Source organism: Lepisosteus platostomus, chromosome 7 (assembly GCF_059453375.1).
Source record: "Lepisosteus platostomus isolate fLepPlt1 chromosome 7, fLepPlt1.hap1, whole genome shotgun sequence".
NCBI classification, from domain to species: Eukaryota; Metazoa; Chordata; class Actinopteri; order Semionotiformes; family Lepisosteidae; genus Lepisosteus; species Lepisosteus platostomus.
Genome location: NC_142617.1, coordinates 14,951,686 through 14,975,931, shown reverse-complemented (window position 1 = coordinate 14,975,931; position 24,246 = coordinate 14,951,686). Strand labels below are relative to the sequence as shown.

At 37.7% G+C, this 24,246-nt stretch overlaps 1 protein-coding gene and 1 long non-coding RNA gene across 19 annotated transcripts in view; both read right to left on the bottom strand.

Moving 5' to 3' along the window:
• Positions 1-24,246, bottom strand: part of nbeaa (neurobeachin a) — a 361,778-nt gene that overhangs the window by 302,885 nt on the left and 34,647 nt on the right. The gene's annotated exons all lie outside the window — the stretch shown is intronic.
• Positions 20,391-21,993, bottom strand: LOC148658362 (uncharacterized). Its single transcript, XR_015940055.1, has 2 exons — positions 21,734-21,993; positions 20,391-21,145 (listed from the first exon to the last, which is right to left on the bottom strand). It is a non-coding gene; the product is annotated as an uncharacterized LOC148658362 (long non-coding RNA).

The following is a 24,246-nucleotide window of genomic DNA, read 5'->3' as shown; positions in this document are numbered from 1 at the left end:
ATGAACAGATTTCTGCTGAAGACCAAATGAACTGAATGACATCTGAATGCTTAACTCTCTCAGCAAGAAGCAGTCTTATAAACAGATATGACACCAGCAGAGGCATTAGCATATGTTTTGTGTAAGGCTGCCAGACCAAGCTATCCTATTATAATTCGGAAGAGGTGGATATGGTAGTGGAAGGGAAATGCTTCTGGACTTGATCAGTCAAAATCAATTTGTGGCTGTCAGCTGAAACCACAATCCTGCAGCTTCCACCAAGAACATAACGTTTAGATTTTGGTTACAATTTTTTTTCAATGAAATATCCATCGAACCACCTTAAACAAAAATCTCAACTTTCACACCTTGAGGCCATGCTGTCCGATCAACTTAATTCACAAGCCAAGTGCTCCTGCAAAGAGCCTTTTACCACACATACAGACATTATGTGTCTGCAGATCCTATCGGTTTGGTCGGATTTAAGCATTGTACATTGATCAAGAGAACCAAAGACAGGAGAGAGCTATGTAGTTATTAGCCTCAATAACCAGTGAACCATGCAAAACAGGAAAAATGTTGCCAACAAATACAGTACTCAGAAGAAACTGAAATTGCCAAGCCCTTCATTTAGATACAATTGTGGGTGAGCCTGCACTAACTGTTAATTTATAATGAACCGAGAAAGCTCATATTCACCTTGCATTTTATGTGCAAGAATGGAATGGATATGGGATATTGCCTCAGATTGCTAGTTCGCAACCATCTCCTGCAGGATGTGTCCTTATCTGTTGCATCAGGTCACATTCTGTATCTGATCCTCATATCTGTGGCAGAGAATACAGATACAGGAGAGCTAAAGAAGGTTTTAATACTGCTGCCTTTAGGCATTAGAACAAGCAGGAAAAGGCCCAGAATATTTACCACACTGCACTGAGGGAAGAAAAGGAGAGAAGCTCCTGTATTGTGTGACCTCTGCTCACAAACAGAGCTGTTTTTCTGACCGTTTCCTATTTATCATTTGAATTAGCTACTGTGCCATTGGTACAGTATTAATATGTACTTGCATGCAGGTAGAGGTTTAAAGGCACTGTATGCCAAGACAGCATGCCGTTCAGTAATGTGAAGAATTCTCAGTCCAGAAACCTCGTGGCTCTTTGTTCACTGTCAATCTTCGCTTCCATTGTGGGAAAAGTCAGAGATTCAGACTTGCACACAGAGATCAGCATACAGTAGCTCTCTTTCTATGAGAAACTACTAACATTTGCCCTTACATCTATATTGATATTTTTCATAACTTTACTTTTAACCACGTTGTATACACAACCCATGTTAAACTCCTCTTGTGTAACTTCATTATAGACTCACTGTATTTGAGATTTGCACATACTGTACAATGAAAACAGGTTTGTTGAAGATGTTCTACTCTTCCACAATTACATTTCCGAAACTATCTAACTTACAATAACAGCCTAGTGGGAAACCTTATTAACTCTTAAATGTAAAGCTCCACAGTTAGTTTTGCTAAAGACATAAGCAAGCATGCAAGTGAAAAATAAAATACTGACATAAGGCACAGGATTATGGCTCTCACCATCTATATATACTTTATTTCCAAGAAAGAAGCACCTGTTTTGCCTTTATCTCCTTACTCTAAAATTACCTATCACAATCTGTAAATAATCTGTAAAACTATGCTATGTGCTACTGTCCTCTTTTCTTTTAAGCTTAAGACTCATACAGGGAACTGATGTCACTCTAATACTGTACATTCCCTCTTATACTACACCCCCACAATAAACATGAGCACTAGTCAATGAGGCTCAGTACAATGCTGCATAATGACGTTTGTGAACATATATTAAACATTCAAACAGAGAAGCTGTCTGCTGCTTTAGCACAATTTTTAAAGCTACGTGCCCTCTGGGCATGTGCTAATAAATCAGCCTTAATCCTACTTAACTTTAATGTAATTTCTAGTTACATGCACCATCAAGCAGTCCCTCCACTGTATACGGATCGCATGTACTGTATAATCAACTGCTAAAAATCAACCTCAGGGCACCCAAACGCTCACAGCAGGCTGCTACTTTAGCTAATGCAAATCAGGGCTAAGTTATCTATTCCAAAACCACTTATAGTCCCACAGAAAAAAAAAACCTACTTACCTTTACCCATCTTTGATATTGTGACCAGAGTATGTACAGTACTATGTTGGTGACGACTACTCTGACTACGTTAACAGTTCTGAGAACCAATACTGCTGCCCACATCTGTTAACATTACCGGTAGTTTCTCAAAGGGTTTCAGCTATGTAAAGAATGACCAAAGTCTTAAATTAGAAAATATTTTGACTGGATAGTCAAATAGAACACCAGAAAAAATCGCAACGCTGTGGCGCAGTGGTTAGCATCTCTGCCTCGCAGTGCTGGGGCCCAGATTTCAATTCCTGGGGCTCTTACTGTGTGGAGTCTGTATGTTCTGCCTGCATTCAAGAGAATTTCTTCTGGGTAGACTGGTTTCCTCCCACAATACAAAGACATTCGGGTAAGCTAATTGGCTTCTTGGGAAAACTGGCCCTGGAGTGAATGTGTGTATGTTGCGTCTGTGTGTGCCCTGCAATATAAAAGGCATCCCATCCAGGGTGTATCCTGCTTTGCACCTGTTGCTTGTCACGACAGGCTTCATCCCCACCTCCCACCCACCCCCATACTGAATAAAGTGGTTAGAAAATCGGGGGTGGATAGTAAAAAGAAACAGCACCAGCTATAGCAGTACCCTGTTAGGGTAGAGAAATTCATTTATTAGGCAAGATTAGGCTGTAATAAGAGCACAAAGCAGGGAAAGGAATGTTTAAAAATCTGTCAAATCACAGCAAATATTTTCATAAGACTACAAGTTTTTAAACAAATTTAAGCATTTTAGTCCTCTGAGAGCAAATCAAGCAGAAGTACTGTACACAATCTTCCTTGTTCTGCAATGTAATCAAGATTTCCTCATTACCAAATTGCATCATTTATTATGTTATCAGAGTCCTCCCTCATGAAATGGACGTATCTATAATTTATAGTCCTTTGTTTAATAAAAGCATCCGCAGGGAACAATTCAAAGACAAACTCAAAAGCAAAGAGTGTCTCTCAACCACTTTGCAACCTTATAAAACTGTCAACATTGAGGAAACACTTGACAGAAAACGTTTGGTTAGGCTGAGAGGATAATCACTCCTGGACTGGTTTCCAGTTGCTAAACAACTGCTTGAAGATGGGTGACTTTGTGTTTGTGTGTGTGAGAGAGAGCAAGCTTCACTCGCTGGAATCCTGTAATGTTCTCAGCATGTGAGATCCATTATCTGGCATTATTTACTGTTAGCTTTATTTCCCTGTCACCATCTTATGAAAGGGGCTGTCGGCTTGCAGTCTAATCGCAATTAACTGATTAGAGCGGTTAATAAAATTAAAGTGATTAAACAAGTGCAGGATGGTTTAAGTCACATATGTACCAGCAGGGTGGAGGACCATCTGTATTAGGCAAGAGTGCCACCCTTCTTGGTGCAACTCAGTCCTCAGTGAAGACAGATTTGAAGAAGCAATAGGGGGCTTTTAACCCCAGCAGCAGTCCCAGGGAGAAAGAAGCACTTAAGGAAAGATCACATTAATTTCACAAGTACCTACAGTTAAGTGCCTCACTCAGAAACACAAAAATAGAGACAGTGGATTTGAAATATAGACGCTGTCAGCTACTTTTACTGAACACCAATTCAGACGTAAAAATATTTCAAGGAGAGATAATGTTTTAGATTAAAAGGATGTTATTGCTGCATTAACTTTCTATATTTTTATGCTACCTGAAATCAAACTTACACCTGCACAGAAGTGAGTTTCCCACCTGTAGACAAGCAGTTTATTACACAAATGAATTCTGTACGCTTTTGTCAGCCCGGTTCCAGGCAGAGAAGAACCTGGTGTTTAAAGCTACTTTTACCATTTCTGATAATCCACACTAGTTGCTGCTGCTGCTATTCCACACTACTGTAGTACACCATTCCTGCTGCCGCTATTCCACACAGTACACTGTTCCTGCTGCTTCTGCTAGTTCACACAGTACACTGTTCCTGCTGCTACTGTTATTCCACATGGCACATCATTGCTCACTCAAGCAATAAGGCTCAGTAAGTCTGGAACTTAAATGGTTTTTGCTGAGGCCTGGAGGAAAAGTAGTGAGTGGAAACGCATTATCAGGTCCATGGTTTTCAAAAACGTGAAATGGTCATAAATCCATTTGGTTTTTTTAACCGGTTCTTCCAATTCAGGGTCGCGGGGCAGCTGCAGCCTGTCCTGGGAAGCCAGGCGCAAGGCAGGACACACCCTTGATGGGACACCAGTCCATCGCAGGGCACACACACAGACACAGACGCACGCACTCACACCATAGGCAAATGTTCCCAGATGCTAATCAACCTACCAATATGTTTTCGGCTGTAGGTGGAAATTCAGAGCACCTATAGAAACTCCATGTGAACAAGGGGAGAACCAACAAAAATACAACCTCCATGCGAAAAACACCCCAGGTCTGGAATTGAACCCAGGGCCCCAGCAATGCAAGGCAGTAATTCTAACCACTGTTCATGTTCAAGAAGATAGCCATCTTCTCCATTCTGGGAGCCTGAACAACAATAAAGCATGATGTTTTTCTCATAGAAAAACCCTGGGGACATACTCTCAAAAATCACACTACAGGCCCAATGCCTGGAAGTAAATTTGAATGTGATACAACTATACCTATTTAAATCCTGTCTTTTTTTCAGTGATCTATTTCCCAAGGTATTTCCTATAACTTGTAAAGGAAGTCTTTGCAAACATTTCAGCCAGACATTTTTTGCAAAACTGATCAAGACTGACACAGACTGTGGCTCTAGTTAAGATATCCAATAAATACGGTAGCAGGATTGTCACTGAAACACAGGCTGCATCAACCTCTGTCTAAATAGCTCAGTGAAAGTGCAGTTCATGTGGCACATTAAATGACTTCCATCTGACTGGAACAAGCAGATTATACCAGGATTTAACTGTAAGCTTCATCACACGGGGCTTGAAAGAAAAAAAAAGCTCCCTCAACTAAAGCCAGACCGAAAAGCTTTTTGTTATTTATGTTATACTCCTTTACTGTACTGCTAATGAAGAATGCCACCCTTACTTTCCAGCTTTTGTAACATACAATACAGTCCATTCTGTGGCAGAGTTGAGTCAAGCATTTTGGCTGTCAGCAGTTCCTGTGTTTGCAGCTCATCAGCATTTTTAATGATCTGACGCATACATAGACAGCAGAAGACAGGAATTAATGACCTCCTTAAGCTCATTATTGTAAATTGTATTATTGCGGTCTTCCTTTTTGCTGCAGCACCCAGTTAAGAGAATAATTCTGATTCACAGAGGGATGAACCAGGGGTTAAGTAGGCTCTTTCTTCTCTTTAGTCGCATTTAAAATCCTAGACTGGCAGAACAATGACTTCAAAAAATGGCCCCAGTTTTCTGGGATGTTAAGCTTTAAACAGCTGGATATCGGAAGCCAGGTGAAACCCTTTGTGAGCTGATGCCATGCAAGAACAGCTTAGAGTTGTCATGTGTCTCCATTTTTTGTGGTTTTTTTTTGCAATGTTACAGACAGTAGGAGACAGTATCGAGACACAGGCCAGATTACAGTTAGGTTCCTCTGGCGCACACACACCTCCAAACTCAAATTAACGCTTTAAGTCGTCTGTCTGAACCTAAAACCTAGAAAAAAATCCATCTTGCAAGCATCTGTGACCCCGTCCCAAATCAGTCTCTGAGGAGTCAAACACAGCATAGAGCAGACAAACACATGGCCCAACCTAGACAATACGGTCCAGATCACAATCACCCTCAATCTGGTCTTTTGTGTCTAACTACGGGCAGCTAGCAATTAAAATGGTATAACACAACCAAAATAACCTTTTTTTTTTAACTTAAGCAGACTAAGGTATTTTCCGATGTGTTTATATGGTAATTACATGTTCCGCTAAACTATAACCATTTCCCACCAGAATAACAATAATATTCCAGAAGAGGAAATTATTGAATAATATTATTCATTAATGTATTTTATTGGGGTATACAGTATATTCCAATATTATAGACATCATATGATGCCAAGATACTGTATAAAAACAAGGATTAAAACCTAAAAAAAAAAATCTCCTTAATATCACGCCCTTTATAATTATTTATAATTAAAATGTCTTAAGATTGCAGTACGAGATCAACCTGAAATAGCTCATCTGTGCCAGGGTTATCACCTTTTTAGTGTCATTTGACTCCACCCAAAGCAGAGGCTTACAGCTTTCAAAGCCGCTAATTGGTACAGGGTGTTTTAATCTGGAACTGACTTAATAATTGTTCTGTGATGACTTTGGCACAAAACAAAAAGATTGCCATCGAGGAAGGGAAGAATCCGGAGAAGGGGTGGCTGAGAGACAGGACTACATAATGTCTCACTTTCCCCCCCCCCCCTTCCTCCACCACGCCCCCCCACTTCCACCCCTTCCAATAATCTGCCTTTGCTTCTCTTTCTAATTACTGCCAGACCTTCCACCTGCTTCTGCTGTCAGCAGCATACACATCACGCTTATTAAACACTAACAAAAGGCTCCCTTGCATCTCCCTCGCCCGCGTGTTTCAGTGCACAATGCCTGATCCTGGTGACCTTGCTCTAATCAGGCTGCAAAAGGACACAATGGTGTCACTGGGCAGTGCCAGCTGGCTCAACCCTGACTTCATTTGCGGCACACAGACAGACATGCACACTCCTCAAGCACCACATTCCACAGATGCCCTGCAGCACTCCAGCATGGAGATCTGCCACCACCCTCCTTCCCATTAAACCTCTTTTTCTCTCCTTACAAATAAACAAGCTTCCTTGCTTGCTTCCCCTCTCTTTTATTCAATTATTTGTTTTGGCTGAAATCTGAAGGCACATAAAAAAGTTGCCTCCTTTTAGATGAGATTAATCTGTCCTTGGGTATACATACAGTACTTTAGCAAGCCGGTACATTGTCCCCAAATGATCTGCTAGTTGACAAACACAGTGATGTTATTTTGAGAACCGATCTTGCAGCAGCTTTAATATGTGTAATATTACATTGAACATGCAGTGTACTTTACCTCTGAAAACTGCCTCAGAATAAATGAGATTTTGCCTACTTGTTCCCACATACATTTATCTAGCCATGCAGTAAAGAGAACATAAACAGTTATCAGTGTTTGTCCAGATTCTAGAAAATAAGCAAGGTTATAAATTAGAGGCGGCCATGTCACTCGTCATTCTTTCTTTTCAATAGCGAATTGATCCAAGGATGTCTCAATACTGTCTTAAACTGTCTCAATAACATGGTTGGTTTCTGAAAAAAAAATCCACTGTGTTGACTTTGAGGATTTTAAATACTTTAACCAGTCCATCTTGTTTTCTTCTTTATCAAGACTAAAAATATTAAAGTTTTCAGTGTTTGTAGTCTTCTTTGATTTTTCTTACACTTCACCAACTCCGGGCAATACTTTTAGGAAATAACACCTTTAAAAAAAAAGAAAAAATCATTAAGTCTAAGCTAATATAGTGAGAAAGTGATCCCATTGGAAGAATGAATTTACTTTGTTTTCTGGCAGTGGTGTTAAAGCATTAATGCAAAAAAAAGGATGAATAATTTAGATTCTGCAAACGTGCTGTGATAAACAAATCTTCAGGTATCTTTAAACAAGCTGCAGTGCTCTGCCAAGGCTCTGGCCACAGAATTGTAATCAGGATCTGTGATAATTCTTACCAAGAGTGCCTGCTGACCTGGCTTAAAGGCAAATTCAGCCTCGAAAATGGAGCATGTGATTTTAATGTTGTTCCAAGAACCTGCTTAAATGCCACAGTACTTAGAAGAAAAACATAATCCTGTATTTAGTGTCTATCATGTTTAGCCTGTCACATAAAGCACATTAGCAATGGAGCTACAGCACCCATAAGAAACTGTCAGGCACTTTTTTATACAGTACATTTCATAGAGATCAAATATTAAATAGCTTACATTTTCTATGACTGTGGGTAAAGAAATAAGACAGACCACTCAGTCCAACTAGATCACTGTGGTCATTAGTAGTAAACTGACCTGAAGATCCCATCCATCCATTTTCTTTTAAAGACGATATCAGCTTCAACAACATGGTCGGGCAGTTTGTCCTACCAGCCTTTTGCATTTGCCACACACTTTTGCTTACTTTTCTATTGCATTAAAAACCATCTGTTGTAGCAATTTAGTAAAGAATCAACAGATTGTAGAGATGGTTTGGATTTGTTTGAATACACAGTATATGAAATTAACAATACACAAAGAAAAATTCACTGTATTTTTTTATTTTTAACATTTCAGTAAGAAGTCTTAGGATCATTAACCAAGAACAAAGTTAAAGCACGATTAACAATAAAATCCAAATTAGAATACTCCATACCACAAAAGCCAAATTTTGGTCTCCCATTACAGTTTGCTTAGTGCAGCGCTGCGTATATTACATCCAATCTGTGAAACATGCATTGTGTCATGCCTTAGTGCAGACTGACAGTGATTGATGCCTCCATTACTCTCTTATTTGATCTAAAATGTAATTATTTGTATCCACACAGCTTTTCAGCTTGCATCTAATGAACTCCATGAAACCATGGAGTTCTTTCTCTCAAAAGGATTGGATACCTTCCTGCACCACAACTTTTTAACAAACAGCAGAATACACTAGGAGTAGAGGCCCATCTGAAATTGTCTAAAAAACATTTTACAGTAATCAAAGGTTTTGAAATATCTTAAAACGACAGTCAATTAAATCATTCTCCTATTTAAATAGGACCACTGGAAAAACAGAGCACTAACATATGGTAAAGCATTTTTGAAGATATTTTTATTGAGGCACTGATTATTGACAAACTATGGGATCTGTTGGGTCAATGTTGAGTGTTAAACCATAGCCTTGATAGATAAAATGTTCTTTTTTATCATCTGTTTCTGACTGCAGAGGTTCTGCTCTCCAACAAACCACAAATCACCCGAGAATATCCTAATAATACTAAAATTACAATCCAATAATATTTCACCACTGTTTTTAAAAGAGTAATCTATTTCATTTTAGATTGCGTCAAGCTGTCTATTCCAATACTGTTGGAAGTGTAAAGCCAGAATAACTATGGACAGCATTGAGGCAATGTGTCCAACCAATCTTTCATCCAAGATTTACATGCATCTGATCTAAGGCTGTCCAATTTGACACAGAATACCCAGGCTCACTTGTGATTATGGTCAAGAGAGGCTAAAAAATGTACAGTATTGTGCTAAGTACCAATATGATTTGCACGTTAACTACAGATGAATGTTCTCTAAGGGTTGTAGGGTGGCAGGAAAAAAAAACAGTAGTTGTATTCTGAACATGTACTGTACCTTGCCTCCACAGTATATAAAAGACTGACTAGCAGATCCCTGGCAGAATGACAACAGATAAACAGCCTGGGCACTGTAAAAAAACAGATGGCATGGAAATGGGGAAAGAAACCAATGAAGCAATTAAAAGGGCCTGCTCTATGCAAGCTGAAACTCATCCCATGCAAGGAAAACCAAACATGTCAAGGAAGTAAACTTCAAACTGAATGTTAAACATGAAAAACTAAATGCTAGCCATCCAATCAGGAATATTTCGCTCCTTTTTTGAACACTTTTACACAGAATGAAGCATTTTTCACTTCTATCAGCCTTTGCACGTTCTAAGTGGTTTAACTGGTGAATGATTTGACTAAGTACTGCAAAGAAGTTCCTTCACCTTAAAAGAACTATTGAACCTTACAACCACAATGGGATAAACATTGTAAAAGGAATGCATTCCAAGAGGTTTTTAAACAAACTAATTACTGAAGCAGGAAAACCAATAAACCTATTTTTGTAATGGAAGAATTAGTAACTGTGGTAACTTCAGGCAACTTAACTTTTATATGCCAGAACAATACTAAGCATCCCATTTCTGCACATTTATTTCTTTCATGAACACTAAATCAAATCATAATCTGACAAACCCATGAAAATACTTAGCATCATACAATGCTGCATAACAGAGCAAAAATACAGCACTGGGGCTTTAAATAATTAATGACATATTTTAAATATTTCCTTTAAATAGTAGTCAAAGATCCTTTATGAAATATAATCTTCTGTAAAGGAAATGATCTCCTACCATTCTTTTACATTTCACGTTTTAAAAAGTAGAAAAAGGAAAACCTAACTAGAGACGAACAATTAAGCTGATTCTTATTTTGAAACAAAACCAAAAGGAAAATAAAAAATCTTTACTACAGATGCAGCATTATAAGATACATTTTTTTTTACAGAAAAGTACTAAAGTAATGCTGGGTTGTGTTGCTACTTAATTTGAGAGATGCAGATGTATTAAAATGATTTCACTACAATCATCTGACAAAGGCAAGGATTTGTCACTCTGCAAAAACAAAATAAAAGCAGTGTAAATAATATAATTGGAAGCACCTCAGAAAGAGCAGGTGTGAAACTGAATACATTAATTTTTTTCCCAGGGAGAAGCACAGATGGTTCTGATCCAGGGTTTTATAGATATGAAATCTCCGTGTCACTGCACTCATTTGAGTGTTTGAATAAAAGATAATAAAAATAAAAGCTTTTAATCAATTTTAAAGGATCAGAATACTGGCCTATCTTTATATAATGTGTTTGACAAAATTAAAACATCTGGTTAACACATACATCTTTCTCCTGTAATAGCTTCAGAAAACAGGACTGATATTCCAATAGGTTACTATTACTATTTTGTTTTGTTTTTTACCTTAATTACCTTTTGTGATAGTGGTAAACTTGTATTCTTTGACCAAATGAATTTTAAATATGGTCTAGAACACAATGAGTATTATCTAATTTTGAAATAAGTATGACAACTAGCTAAGCTTCTAAATGAAAAGATGCGCCTGTCTGAAATATCAAATATTGAACTAAAATTTATAGGTATTTAGGAAAAAAAGAATATTACATTCTGACATTTACAAACTACTGCTTTTAGGACATTTAACACAAGCCAACAGTAAAGAAAGAAAAGTACCTACACATTTACTTAAAAATGCAACTATGAATTATTACATTTTTAATAAATAATTTAACACAATCAGTCCCTTATCACTGACCCCAATGAGTTCAGTGGATGTACAAAAAAACATTTTGTTGCGTAAAAACTTTTAAAAAAAATGTAACCCTTTTTCATTTGCATACTACACATTTGAGGAGGTTTTTAATGTGTTTTTAATTACTTTATCATTAATACATGAGCACTGCATTAAGCGACACTGCAACACAACCATTTCAACCAAGAGATCATGAAGTCACTAACAGACCCAAAACAACAACATCAACAATTTGGTCACATTTTAGTTTTCTTAATGGTCTCTTGGTCCTGTTCTGACAGAGGTTTATATTTCAAGGCATTAGCAATGAAAGCATGCAAAGAATAAAACACCTTTGCAAAACGATGCCACTGCAATACTGTATTATAAACAACATAAGGAAAGAGGAGACAGGAAAACTGAATTCCACCACTCTACTCGGTGAACTGTTCTTCACTGTACCGGCCAACAGCTTTAATCAAAAGGCTCAGTTGAGGATCATTTAGAAATCCCTTCTTTTTCTGGATAAAAACTCAACCCAATTCCATGAAACACAAATAAACCATAATGAAATCCAGAGATACCTTAGTATTGGGGCCATATGGGAATAACACATGTGGCATGTCTTTGCTTTGACCTGCTTTATGTTAGTCCAGAAGTTCAGTACTACCCCATGGACCCCAACAGATACTGGCATCTTTCATCTCATGCTGTGCCAGCAGCCATATCACCCTGCAACTCACAACTGGCAACCCACTGAAGCTAAGTAGGTGTGAGCCTGGTCAGTACCTGGATGGGAGACCTCCTGGGAAAAACTAAGGTTGCTGCTGGAAGAGGTGTTTGTGGGGCCAGCAGGGGGCGCGCACCCTGTGGTCCACGTGGGTCCTAATGCCCCAGTATAGTGATGGGGACACTATACTGTAAACAGGTGCCGTCCTTCGGATGAGACGTAAAACCGAGGTTCTGACTCTCTGTGGTCATTAAAAATCCCAGGGTGTTTCTCGAAAAGAGTAGGGGTGTAAGCCTGGCGTTCTGGCCAAATTTCCCATTGGCCCTTACCAATCATGGCCTCCTAATAATCCCCCTCTTAGAATTGGCTTCATTACTCTCTGCTCTCCTCCCCACTAATAGCTGATGTGTGGTGAGCTGTGTGGTGGCGCAATATGCCTGCCGTCGCATCATCCAGATGGATGCTGCACATTGGTGGTGGTGGAGGGGAGACCCCATTACCTGTAAAGCGCTTTGAGTGGAGTGTCCAGAAAAGCGCTATATAAGTGTAAGCAATTATTATTATAATTATCTCATGAGAAAATAAGAAGTAGGCAGGACCATTTAATGAGATTGAGCCACTCTCGTCAAATATTGAAGTGCAGACGACCAGCACTTTCCTGTGACTTGTGCAACATCCGCTTCCTTGTAAAACCACCCCACTTTTTGTTGTTTTTGCATCGCTCGTTTAACAGCTAGCTCGGAGAAATCCAATTTGCCTGCAGTCTGTGCACGGATGCCAGCCCATGGGCCCCACTGTTCAACGCGCCGTCTGTGCTGAAAGTTAACATGTTCAAGAACCCGCTGTCTGTGGTACATTAATTGCAAGCAGATCTTGCAGATGGAGGGACTTCACTTACATACGGCACAACCTCTGAACGCTGTCACCTTGCACATAATCAATTTCTCTTTGCGCAGAGCTGCTGTAAACTGAGTTTTTAACAAGAAGAAAACAGTGACAGGTAATTACTCAACAGCAAACTGGAACTGCATACAAATCCTGTCACTTCTGTCATATGCAGCCTTGTACATTTATTTGATTCAAACATAAATATTTTATTGCAAGTCTAGAATTCTAAGAAAACTGATTGAGATATGCAGGTAGATAATACAGTATAGAAGTTGAGGTTTTTTTTCCTATGGGCAGCTTCTCACTCTACAAAATATTGTAACTGGTACGATGCACCTTTTCAAAACCAGGACAAACACTTTGGAAATACCATCAAACAGAGCAATTGAAGGACACAGTCTCCTTTAGTTTTAATGTCCCGCACATCCTACAAATCACACTGGTTATTTAGTTATCATCAAATAAATACTAGCTTCAGAGAATTCTCTCCAAATTAAAGGGCTAGTTTAGAAGATTCAGAAAGCTTTTCATTATTATTAGAAAGGGAAGATAAGGTCACACATGTGTGCGATACAACTATACACTTTCTTTGACTTCTGAGGAGATGCAACACAGAAAGTACAGTACCATAGGCTGTTTATGAGAAACAGTCTCTTAAAATATGTTACTCGAGGTTACATTGTAATTCACATACAGTATAAATTATAACAATGACTGTAAATAACCTCTAGTATCAAAAGCTCAATGTGAATCAATGGTGAATAACTCTCAAAATCTTTAAGTACCATTAAGTATCAGCAATAACCTTTTTACTTAAATTATAAATTTTCGCTCTCTGTATTAGCTAGAATAGAAAATGTTTCTTGTACTCAAAATTAACGCAAATACAGTATTTGCTCTAAATCTGCAGCTCAGAAGCTTAACAGAGTAAAATCTACTGATTTAGGTCACAAAAATGACTATTTAGGATTGAATATAGTCAATTTATATTCACTTGACTTGAAAGTTTTTTTTATGTAGGAATATACATTATACACAGTCTCAATACATATTCCAACTTGACAAATAAACATAAAATGCTGTTGCCTCTTGCACATACCAACAGCACATTTGTGGTCAAGTCATAATGTTCTTGGTACTACTCTGTACATACAGCTCCTCCAGGGGTGTGTTGACTTGGAGTTGTATGTACAGAGCAGTTTCAAGAACACTCGATTCAAAGCAAATAATATCCAGGTTCATAAAACGATGCCTTTGCATGGGATTCCGGAAAACAAACCAGACAAACCAGACCTGAATCCACCTCACTGGGTAAAAGAAAAGATGCCCATGTGTACACAGCAGAGACACGCTCTGGACCTCAATGTTTTAAATCTTTACAAATCTGTGAACCCAGCCTTGCACTACATGTTTGTCAGATGAGTCACCTTATGCCAGCAGCAGCCAGTCACAACTGATAACAGCCCCAGTTACCACCATGTCAGGGTGAAGCAAGGGTGAATTCTTACATTTTAGAGGTTAAAGACCACCCCCACTCTACACTGCACATGAAGTCACCACAGAAATCAATTGTAATGCTATAAAACAGACAAATGTAATGCCTATCGTGCATTTGAATCATATACAGACATGTTCTTGTATACGTTTACAGGTGATGCTGCAGATTCAGATGACACACAGATTGACAATAGGACTACACATTGACACAACCTCCTTATAAACCACCATCAAAACTTGTTAGTGTTTTTTGCCTAATAACCCTTTAAATGAAATGTAGTTATTTGAAAAAAAGTAAGTAACATTCCTGTTTTTTGGTTTCATTACCCCCAATAACAGTACACAATTTTCAATACACCAGCATTTATAACCCTATTTTGAAAACAAATCACATTACAATGATATTCCCAGTTAAATGTTGTATAAAATGGAGAAGACTGACACCGAACTTCAGAGTCCATAAAGTCCACTTCTTTATCTACTGTACTTACAGTACAAGTGAGAATGAGGACTGAATATCTGTCAGGAATTCAGCAGCATGAACAGCAAAACAACTAGCAAACTAGGGCTTTAAGCAATATAACCTACCCTTCTGAGCTCAAATTTGATTTTCTTAGCTTCATTGCAGCAATAACATTAAACTAACGGTTAAAGAACCAAACAAATAAATGGATAAAAAAGTTTGCTTCATTTGATAGAGCTAGTCAAACCCCAAACTGCTTTGGATAACAGATGTTTCAGATATTATGAAAATCAGGATTTTCTCAGTTTAAAAAGGTTTAGTTTAGAGGTTTAGAGAAGGATAATAATAAACTAGCTTTGAAACAAAATACATCTGGCTTCAAAACCAGCAGCCCTTCTGAAAAAATAGGAAAAAATCATTTTGAACAAGTGTCAGCACATTCCATTCAAATACTCATCAATCACGGGAACAATTAGTTCAGTTTCCCAGCTCCTAGCTTCCTCGATTCTGGCAATCTTTGCATTTTAATTGATATACAGTACAGCTTCATCCACAGTCAACCATGCTAGAATGGATCTGGACAGGCTGGATGATTCAGAGTCTGTGCTTGGAATTACCATTGATTGATCCTCAAACATGCAGAGGCTGAAATAAAAGGAGGCTACAGGCTTTGTTTCATAATTCATATGCTTTCAGGTTTGGCTTCCCTGTAATGAATACCGTTAGACTTAAACATGAATAAAGGGGAAAGTTTACATGCTTCATAATTAAAAAATGTATACAAATCTGGCAGTTCTAACTAATCAAGTACAAATGTCTGAATACTCATACAGTCTGATTGTCCTGGTAAAGTATAATACTGAACTGAAGAACTACTGTCAGGGAAACAAACTTGTCCACAAGAGCACTAGGCCTTCACTTTGTAAAACTTTGTAAAGCAAAGACAAGTGGTGCTACAGATAATGACAAAAAAAGTTTTATTCTTTAGTCATAAGTATAGATTTGGCACACAATTTAAGCCCCATGACAAATGCGTTCCGTACTCATTTTAAAACTGGGGTCAAAGCAGTTTTGAAGACAGAATGTCTTTGCCTTTCTTGTTTTTACTGTTAATAGTTTAATCAGCAGTTAACCTTGGCTGTAATTGCTGTACAATGCAGAGCAGTGTGTGGCAGTGACAGTTTTCTCCTCCAGGGCCCTTCTCAGGCAAACAAAACACCAAAACGTTAATGGACTGTGTTGAAAAAGCTGCCATTGCGGCTTACTTGATTTTAATTTGCTTGCTCACAGCAACATGCTTGTAGAACTAGCAGCTGATCTGAAGAGTCTATTTTAACTGAAGGCCCAGAGCTGTGTCACATTACCTCCAGCCTGCAAAGTCAGAGATGACGTTTTCCTGGGTCCTCCAGGCATTCTACCATGTGAGGAGTTGCAGAAGACAGTTGAACTTATGGTGAGCTTTGCCAAGCTTTCTAAGGTAGCTGCGACCACACTATGTGCCTTAAGTAAACTTCTGTCCCATCAAAATAAAACCTGCATTATTTTTTAAGGTAACTGTACAGCCAACGTAATAGTTTTGTTAACAACTGTGCCTAGATAGTTGACCTAAAGACTTTATTTTACAGATTTTGTGTGCTTATAATATGGTACAGTGAGGGGAAACTCATCTCCATTTTGATATGTAGTAGTGCCACACTTACCATTTATCCAAAAAAATGACAAAGTGCAAATATAAACCCCTTCAAAATCTGTTCTTTTATTCCCCAATCAATAATTTGGTGGCTGTTTTGAACAGCGCAGTTTGTATATTATTACAGTGTAGAGTGTCACATTCAAATTTGTGGTCTTACTTGAAGCACTGTTATCATCGTGCTCAGAAGTGCTCTAATACAATGAAATAAATTACGCCTGTCACTGTAAACAGGCACTTCTGCTTTCCTGCTTCCAGGGACGAAAAGGAAAAGTGAAAGAGATAAAAGCTAATCTAAGACATGGTACAGACACAGGGAAGACATAACGAGTCTGCGCTCAAGAAGATTTCTGAGGGGAAAAAAGCCGGTGCAGTATCCAGTCTTCTTGAAAAGTTTTCAGGAACACAGACACCCTGAATTATAGCAGACAGGTTGAGAGTCTCATCCAGAGCTCTACTCAGGTAATGTTCATTAAAAAAAAGGTTGTTTGAAGGTCATGCATGACAGATGCCCTGTGATGCCGTTCAGATTATGTGCTCCTGTGGGCCATGCTGTATTGCTGAGGTACTGCTTGTTGATCCCTGCGGACAAAGTCAGCCAGCATCACTCAGAACAAAAAATAAAATAAATCTGCTTACCTCCTGCTTACCACAGGTTCCTGTTTTCTTTAATAAAAAAAACACTTTCCCTCCAGGTGATTCTGGATGTTGCCATAAAGCAAACAAATCGAGAACTACACTCAAAACATCCTCTCTCCCCCAAAATTTTTATTCTTTTCGGCAAGATGACAATGGCTGCGAGGTCAATAATTTTGCGGCCAGAGAACGATCAATAGCAATAACTAGTGCACATCTAAAGCTGTCTAAAGTTACTGTGCAGCACTGTTACTGAAGGTCTGCTGTCTTCTTAGAAATATTAATACTGCTTTTTTTTGCCCCCACGTGGGGGGTATTGTACACAACAGCAAATGTCTCAATGCAAGACATACAATGGACCCTGGCTTTGAGGGCAATGATTCAAGAATTATTTGGATGACATCCACAGATCAATTACCTGTTCAGAACTAAATGAGCTAACCAGGCCAAATGGCCTCCTCTCATTTAATCCTCCATTCACTTCTTATGTTCTGTAAAGTGAGGGAGGGGGGAATCATTAATTCATGCATTCAAAAAAGACTTTGCTAATGTATACTGCTTAAGAAACAGAAGACAGGCTAAAAAAAAAAAGTAGGTAACTTTTGCACAGACAGTAAATCCATCTCTATAATTTACGCCATTCCACTAAGATGGAGGAACTGTTTTCTCCTAATATACCTAACAATAAATGCAGCTACACAGTCTGATCTGACTATTGAACAGTGGCATTGGACGACTGGATACACATTTAAGCATTTGTGTATTCTCTTTCTGTATTGAGACATTAAGTAAAAATGTTACTGGTTCCAAGGCTCATTTGTTGCACTTTTAATGCCTCTCAGTATCTTTCCTCTAAATAAAGCAGTCTTTATATCAGCATTTTATATCAAGGAGATCAACTAATTAATTTGCCAACATCTATACACACTTCAATATCATCCTTTTTAAAAGCAAAATTAAAAATAGTGGGTGTTGAACACAAATCAAGTTTTGGAAGTCAGATAATTTCAGTTTTCAACCCAGACCCATTCCAAAGCAGACAGATTCTAATGGCTATACCTGTCAAAATAGATATTCCCATTGCCCCTTTAGCTCAAACATGTCCACGGGCCGCCCTGTAGTACAAGCTCACTAATGCAAGACCTCATTGCTTGCAAGCCGAGACATGGCCTTGTGAAAACCTGAAGCAAAAAAAGATTTTAGGCTCATTTTGTGTGAGAGGACAGCATTTTCAAATATCAAGAAGGTGTCAATTCAGACCTCTTTCGGTCATTCTAGTGGACAGCAGACTGAATGCAAGACATTAAGCATATTAACATCAGGAGGAAGACTGAGTTATTCTTATATTTATCCTTAATCCAATTCTATCACAAAATCTTGCGGATGTGCCTTAGAGGTAAAGACAGAAAGAAGAGAAGAGAAGGAAATGGTCAGAAAGCAGCAAAAGTGCAATACGTAAATAAAAATAATTTCATAGTTTCCTGTGCTGCATTTCCATGCCAATTAGCCTCAGATAAAAACATCTTAGACATCTGACTAAAGCAGCAATGTACAGTAGCACAAACCAGGTGTCACAATGGCTTATGTTGGAAGACTTTCTTAATCTTAAATACAGCTGAAATCATTTAGACTTTTCTCTATACTTCATTCCACAGATAATGTACTGAAATACAAAAATTACAGTGATGTACTGATGAAGGAGAAACTAAAATTAGTTAAAAATTAAATTAAATTGAAGAAATGATAATGGTGTTGCTCCCACATTGACAAATATTGATGAATATTTTTTCACCTCTATGAAGAATCATTAAAATGCAATAAATGAGCATTGCAATTCCTTGATCTTCAAATCAAAAACTATACAAGTATAATGATGTACTAAATGAACTAAAGGAAAACGTTTTGGTTTTTTCCCCCACAGCAGCACTACTGTATGTACAGTATGTAGTGGTATCTAAACCTTAAAATAACAATGCAGGCATCTTATTTTCGCTAAACATATAAACATTTTATCAAGCAAGATTTTTCTTTCTTTCTCAACCTCTACAGAAAAATATTTATATTTACAACAGTACTGGAGTATATTCAATTATAGCATAAGTTTTGCATTATTAATAAGCACTACGTTCTCGTCACAAAGCCGAAAAAAAGCTTGAAAGCATGACATTGTTTTTGAAATGTTCTTTTGCTCACATCACCAAACAAATCTGACCTTTTTTACTGTTATTTTTTTTTACTTTGATATTTACTTTGAAGAATGCTTTATGTATTATTTTTTATTACTCGGCAAGTCAATTTTGAACAAATTGTCATTCCTGGAGAACCACAAGCAAATACAGCACCATATTTACTGGAGTAAATATGGGAAGTGTCCATTACAGTTTGAATTTGCTTACAATCAAGCAGAGTGACAGTGGGGCCAGACCTTTGCTGAATTTATGCTAGCCTTACAATTTGTGCTATTCCTTCTCTTACAAGACCTTTTCCAAATTACGGCCCTTCAGCCTTCAGGCACACACTACACAGCTTTCTATTGTTTCTTCAAGGTTAGCAATGATACATGAACAGGGCTTACTGGATATAAGGCAGCTGCTATACAGCACGTCTTGTTAAATGTGGGTTTAAAATAAAAATTACACATTTACGATCGCACACACATAGATGTTGGAGAAGGCCTTCCCTGGCAGAAGCAACACCAGGTACAGTAGCTTTAAAAACAAATCTGTGGCTTTCTGTAACTAGCCTTGAGGATCTTACTGCAAGAGCACAACACACACTTTGCTTTACCATTACTGCCCCTCTCAATCATTTTTAACAGAATCAGCAACGCAGAACTGCCCTGCCGCTCTTTCAATTGATCCCTCTACTAGTGCAATGCACAGCAACAAGGCATGAGAGAACCTACTGCACTCTGTCAATTACTTGTGTGTCAATTGATCCAACCTGCTCTAAACACACAAAAGGACTGCGATCTGCAGATGTACTGTACACTGTTGGCATAAAACAAAGAAAAAGTGAAAATGCCCTAATTTGTTCAGTGACCTCCAGCAATATTAAGACAAACCTATTTATATTTTCTAGGGGATTACAATTACTCGATTGATTACCAAACCCCACAGTTAACACATGATAATTCCCTCTGTGTACTGGGTTGTGCTCATTAATTAGAGCTGTGGGCACCTGAGCTGGTCTAATCTCTAGTGGAAGGGGATGAATAACATTATTCTTAACCAAAAACAATACAAATTACTTACCTGGAACCCAATAATGATTAAAAACAACAACTCTCTTTTAAATTGCGCTTAAAATGTATCATTTTATTCTTTCCATGGCTTGTCAAAGTAGCTGGTAGGGAGAAACTTAATGTCACTAAGTAAATTAACTTCATATCTTGAATACATGTGAATTACATACAGTAATTGAACAGTTTACCAAAGTAAACCAAAAATTACACAATGTGTAACTGTACAGTACAAAAATATAATTTCATAACGTGTGAATTACATACAGTAACTGCCAAAACACATTATTAAATGAAATTTCTGCTGGAAAGTACTGCTCCAAACCTGTTTATCTTAATATTTTTCCATTTAAAAAAAACTTGGTAATTGTGATATTTCAAAGAAAAGAAAAACAATGACACCACTAAGAGAAAATGGTATATAATCCCCCTTTTCATACAATTTGTACAATTTTGGCAAAATAAAAGAAATCTTGGATGACTGCACTACCTACAGCTTTTCTTACATCAGGCTACAGTCATCCAGACTCATGAAACCTGATAGCGAAGTCTTGTCAAGTTGTCTATTTCCATGTTTTGACAGGCAGTTAATTCCTTGTTGAATTCTCTTCAGTAAGGCTTGGCGCAGACCAAATGCCACATGGATAATCTCTCCACACTTTTGAAAACAGAGAGCACTCCCCACCAGATGTTTCTGTTTTGTGTGACGAGGTTCAGTATTAATACCATAAACTCGCAAAACAACTCGTGAGTGTGGTTACAACACATGCTAAACTCTGGTTTGGCAGTGACATTCTTAATCGCACAACCCTGCGAAGACAAAAGGGAATAATTTACATAATCTGCAAAAGGGAGTAATTTACATAATCTGCATCCTGGGTTAATTTCCTTTCTAATCTGAGCACCCTTCACAATTTTCTTCTGCTGTCATGTTTAAGGAACACTTAAGGAAAAGAGTCTACAAAGACGATTCTCATTCTAAACAGAAAAGGCAGAATACCAGGGAGTACACAGCAGCTCTTGAGCTAGAGATCAGATTCCCTTTCTGTGGAAACCAAAGCCAATTATTCTGTCACCAAGAAGAAATAATTTGTATTAAAAAAAGTACCTCCAAATGTCTAGGTGCACTGATGTGTGTACAGCACAACACTTCTGCTCGGCAGTATGATGACAATAAGCAGAAAACCTAATTTTAAGCATCCAGGAGCAGATCAATTTGATATGATCAAGAAAAAACTGAATGCTGTACATGAAGACAAAGGCTCTTTCTTTCTATGTGAATTCTATACTCAATCACGTCAGACAGATTTTTATGTCTTCCTTACAGTTGTGTTCTTTAAAACAGACCATGAAACAGCAACATTTTTGTTAATGAAGCAGACGTCCAAATAATTGTACCTGCAGAGAGCTGGTTTAAATCCTGCATACTGTTGGTCATGAGAGAAATGAGCTTGGTGCTTTCCATTAAACTCCCAGTGGTGCATATCACCAAACCACTATAGAAAGCAAAACAGTCTGGTAACCAATGGAGATGACAAACAAGGCAACCAAGAGGCAGGTACGGTACAGAGCTTAACTGCCTTCTAAGCCAATGCAGGACACTGTGAGAAAGCCCATATTCAAACATCTTGTGCTGCAAAATGGTAGGTGAACAGTGATTTAAGTATCCTGGATAGGATAAAGAGAGTAAAGAACTTCCAAAGAAACAAAGGCCACTTCAAACCCTAGGTTTTTCATTCAAAAGGACTTAATATACACCTTTAGTTCAAAATACATGTTACAAGACACAATCATATTTACAGAGTGAATTCTGAATACAGCAATATTTGAAATAGAACTTACAGTAAATAAGAGTTGGGTTACCAGTAAGAGACCATTTGGCTACAAATTGTTTTCTTTGTTCAGGACTAAAAAGGTTTAGTTATGTTTGGAATGGGTCTTGTGAATACCATTTAGAAGATGACTACAGAGACTTTATTCACATTGTTGGTGTAATCATAAAATTTAATACAAGCATGCAACAATAAAACAACCACAACAAAAAATATTTTTCTGAACTGGTTGAAAGTTAATGTTCTTTATTGCAGTTTCTGAAACATATGAAGTAAATCATCTCATCTGAGCCAAATTTTAAAAGGGATACATTTTCCATCCACATAACTACATGTTCATATTGGCATCACTGTTGTGTATTCCAATAGTAACCTATAAAAGAGCTGAATACAGCCATCTGGAATATCATCCAGAATCCTCAAAATCTAATTTTTGCATGGCAAGGACTACCCTATTTAGATAGTGACACATATATGAAACAGCAAATGGAAAGGTTACTGGATATAACATGATCCCATTTTCACTCTGATCACAGTTGCATAAAGCTAGTTCAAATTGCTAAAAGGATATAAGCTATATCAATTAGGCATCACAAATTTGTGCCTAGCGACACTAGTGGACAATCAGGACTCCATGAACAGCATGCAATTTCTTTAGAACAGCTGGGAGGAGAGCTCAGACTAGCCAGCTCTGGGAGAAACAGCAACTCCTATGAGCACTTGCAATGACCTCAGTGAGGCAAGATGCTTCCTGTCCAATCGGCACTAATCCTCATGCACATTGCTGGCAGGCATGTAGTATATTAAAACATGAACAGTTTCTTTCTTGAGAGGACAGGGGAACCTCAGAGGAACTAGTCTGCCCTTCCTCATTCTCCCAGTGTGGGTAAGGTACTGTAGTTGTTGCTGCAAGCTGAAATGTAAAAGGATAAACTAGGATGATATATAATAATGAACAATTTTACATTATTTTAAATTAAGAATAAAGCCTAATAATAAGGCCTACACTTTTTTCATTTCTAATCCTGTATTCTCCATTTATGATTTTCTCCCATCATGTCTAATTGAAGACGTAACAAATGCGAGACTGTTGCTAAGCAGCTGTGGAGTTTCTTATGTAGTAAAATAATGGTCTGATTTTGGCATCTTAATTTACTGTATGTTAACATATCCATCTCCTGTTTTAATCACTTCTGTCAGAATGGTTTAGATCAACGTGAACAGTGTGCAAGGTGTTTAACATTCTAAGCCACTGTATAAATTATTTCCGTGTGCAGTTTTAGGAGTGTCTAGTCTCATATGGGGAAAAAAGGAACCAGATTTAAATCAAGTTGCTTTCTCTCTCTCAAAATGTTAAGACACCACAAATGCAGCATACAAGCTTCAATCAACAAAGTACAAAACACACATGGTGTCATCATTCCAATCAGGGAATAATTATTCAAGATTTTTTTACACTAGCTACTGTACTGTGTCTCAGGTAAAGAGAAACATTTCCTTAATTGATTTCCTTGATTCCTTTGTGATCCCTATTACATCTGAAAGTAAGTGAGCTACAGTTATAGCAACCTGATGTATAACTATAATAATGTGAGAAAATAGTCTAGCTTAAATATTTTCTCCAAGTTATTAAGGTGTAAGCAAAATGTGAAGTTAATGATTATTGTGGAACCACATCTGAGTTAGATCACAATAATACAGTAATAAATTATTTAAACTTATTTAAAGTATCAAAAATTATGTTCAATTTTCTTCAACAGCATGTTGAAATTACAGCTCCAGCTCCTCACATACAGTAAATTTGCATAAAAAACACTAAAAAAAACAACCAACATACAGAAAGCGGTTTTCATTAACTTAAATCAGAACAAAATAAATTATTTTCTACTTTAAAAGGTTAAATAAGCTTCTCTACCTAAGCTTGAAGTTACTAAGTGGAATCCTTGTCATGTACAGTGTAATATAGGACAGATTGGATTGGAGTGCAGAAGACTAGAGAAAATCTGACAGGTAAATTAAACCCATTACAGAGCCACTGCTGTAATTCTCTGACATATTAAAAAAATGAAATAATTAAAT